Source organism: Octopus bimaculoides, chromosome 15, assembly GCF_001194135.2.
Source record: "Octopus bimaculoides isolate UCB-OBI-ISO-001 chromosome 15, ASM119413v2, whole genome shotgun sequence".
Taxonomy (NCBI): Eukaryota; Metazoa; Mollusca; class Cephalopoda; order Octopoda; family Octopodidae; genus Octopus; species Octopus bimaculoides.
This window is the reverse complement of record NC_068995.1, coordinates 14,938,242-14,941,407: the sequence shown is the minus strand read 5'-3', so window position 1 is coordinate 14,941,407 and position 3,166 is coordinate 14,938,242. Positions and strand designations below refer to the sequence as shown.

The 3,166-nt window shown below is 35.0% G+C and overlaps 1 protein-coding gene across 4 annotated transcripts in view; it reads left to right on the top strand.

Moving 5' to 3' along the window:
• Window positions 1-3,166, top strand: part of LOC106876860 (myb-like protein Q) — a 69,784-nt gene that overhangs the window by 45,822 nt on the left and 20,796 nt on the right. For 2 of the 4 annotated variants that reach the window (XM_052973189.1, XM_014925592.2), the window contains exon 2: window positions 992-1,084. The exons of the other annotated variants lie outside the window; for them this stretch is intronic. The gene's annotated coding sequence lies outside the window, so the exon portion shown is untranslated. The remainder of the gene's footprint in view (window positions 1-991; window positions 1,085-3,166) is intronic. 4 annotated transcript variants of the gene reach the window in all.

Genomic DNA, 3,166 nt, shown 5'->3' with positions numbered 1-3,166 from the left:
TATATAAGTACTGGGATTGATTTGTCTGGCTAAGCTCTTCGAGGCAGTGCCCCAGCATGGCCATAATCCAACAAATGAAACAAGTAAAAAGATAATGGATTAAAGACAAAACATTATTTTTTTAATATTTTTATTTTCAAGCCCTATTTAACTTTCTAGATATAAAGATGCAACCAATATGTTCATTTCCCCTTTTAAATCAACTCACGCTTATTATTATGCACAAAACTGATATATTTAACTGTGGATGGTGGAGACATGGTAAATTATGCAATACTGTGACACAAATATGGTGCTAGACTCCTGATAATTCTTTTATGGATGGAACCCTTCCTACAGTAAACAGTGTGTAATACTACATGTAACTCCCCTTGACACAGTTTACCTAGTTTATTATCTTGCCATAAATTATTGATTTTTGACTTAGACACAAAGCTACCTGAGCTATAAATTATTGTCTTCAGGAACACGTGTTTTCCTTTTTTTTAAAAATATTTTTGATCTTTTTCTTTTTATCCGCTGCAATTCCTGCGAGGTGTTGCCGTGCGAGATGGGTATATGTAATGAATTTTGTGTGCATGCATGTTTGTTTGTGTGTATTTGTGTGTTTGCTTGCACATGTGTTATTATGCTGTTAAATGTCTTTCTCTTTCTGAACGTAACAACAGCATGCAGCAGGACTTTTTTTTTTTTTTTTCATACTCTTATCAAGTTCGGAGGTCAACATTAAAAGTTAATGAAACATTCATGAATTATTCTATATCCTGCTGTTCAAAGCCTTGTGAAAAGGAACTATGCACCTTCATGACATTTATTTACAGTTATGCGAAGTGAGCTTTTAAGAGTTACATGAAATTTGTCAATAGTATATACAACGAAGGTTTCATTGACTGGTTACAAACCTCTAGTATTTTAGTGAATTATGTATTGTACCTTGCTGCTCAAATGCCTATGACAGTCAAATATGCATCATCATGGTATCTATTTGCAGTTATGTGAAGTGGGCTATTGAAAGTTAAATGAAATTTGTCAATGGTACATACAAGGAAGTTTTGCTGGCAAGATAAAAACCTTTAACATTTTGGTGAGTAGGCCAATATCATGCTGACTTAGCTTCCTAGACCTTTTTTCTTCTTCTTGAGAACGTAAACAAATGTATATATTCATTGATTTGCCCATTGTTAATAGCGGGTGAAAAAAATAAGATATAAATTTATTGAAAGCAGAATCTGCATTTTATGAATTACTTTCATATGGTTCCAGGTTCAGTTCACTACATGGTACCTTGGGCCAGTGTCTTCTGCAATAAGCACAGGCTGATCAAAGCTTGCGAATGGATTTGGTACATGGAAACTAAAAGAAGCCCATCATATATATATATAGATGCACACACACAGGTGTGACTCTGTGGTAAGAAGCTTGCTTCTCAACCACATGATTCCAGGTTCAGTCCTGCTGCGTGGCACCATGGACAAGTGTTTTCTACTATAGCCTCAGGCCAAAGCCTTGTGAATGAATTTGGTAGACAGAAACTGAAAGAAGCTCATCATATGTGTGTATATGTGTATTCATAAATGTATATGTATATGTGTGTGTATACATATATATATATATATATATATATATATATATACACACACACACATATACATACATACACATACACGTGTGTGTGTCTGTGTTCATCTTTGTGTATGTATTTATCCCCCACTACCACTTGACAACTAATTTTGGTCTGTTTATGCCCTTATAACCTAACAGTACAGCAAAAGAGGCCAACGGTATAAGTAACAGGCTTAAATTGATACTGGGATCAATTTGTTCAACTAAACCCTTCAAGGTGGTGGCCCCTACATTGCCGAAGTTCAATGATTGAAACAAATAAAAAATAAGATAAGAAAGATTAATGTAAACAAACCTGTTTCTCTACTTGACTTGTAGAACTTGATAGAACTTGTAGAACTTGATTTGTAGAACTGATTTGGATCAGTAGAATCCTTAGAGTATCTGACAAAATGCCTTGTGGTATTTAGTAACAGTTTCTTTATGTTTTGAGTTCAAATTCTGCTGAGGTCAGTGAAATTTGCTTTTCATCCTTCAGGTGTTCATAAGATAAATGACCTTTTAATTACTAAGGCTGATTAAGCTGGCGAGCAGACAGAATCGTTAGCATGCCAAGCAAAATGCTTAGTAGCATTTCATCTGTCTTTTAAGATCTGAGTTCAAATTCCACCGCGGTTTAACTTCACCTTTCATCCTTTCTGGGTTAATAAGACAAGTAACTGTTGACCACTGGGATCAATGTAAATCGACTTACACCCTCCCCCAAAATTTATGGCTTTATGCTAAAATTTGGAACCTAGGGATGAACTGGCAGAATTGTTAGCATGCCAGGGAAAATATCTAGTGACATTTTGTGTCTTGAAGTTCTGAGTTCAAATGCCTCTGGGGTTGACTTTGTCTTTCATCCTTTCGGGATCAATAAAATAAGTACCAGTTGAGCGCTGGAATTGATGTAATCGACTTAGCCCCTCCCCCAAAATTGCTGGCTTTGTGCCAAAATTTGAAACTAGTTACTGTTGCTGATTAATCAACTGTACCCAGATTTCAACCACCACCAAAAAGTGGTTTTCAACTGGGGTCCAGATAAGATTTTGGGAGTTCACACAGCAAAATAATAAATTGGATATTTTAAGGGCCTCTGGAAAATATTTTCAGGGTCTCTGGAAAATTTGATTTTAGATGTATTTATTGGTATAACAATTTACATGGTTCAACCTACACAAGTTAATGCAGGGAAAAACCAAATAAGAAATTTGAAAGAAGTTTTTTAATTAGTTTTTAAACATCGAATGGCTATGAGGAGTCCACCAGAATAAAATAGTAATCAAAGAGTTCCATAGATAAAAAAATAGTTGAGAACCCCTGGATTGAACCCATCAAGGCAGTGCCCCAGCATGGTCACAGTTCAATAACTGAAACAAGAAAAAGACAAAAGATAAAACTTAAAAGGCTTCAGTCTTATGGCTCTGTATTTTATACTGAAAAATTCAGTGAAGGTCATTTTCAATATCTCTAGTTATTGATTGATTTCCAGTGAATTGTGTGGCAATTTAGGTTGGACAGAATTTGTGTATTGTTGTTTAGCAACGTTTTTTTTTTTGTT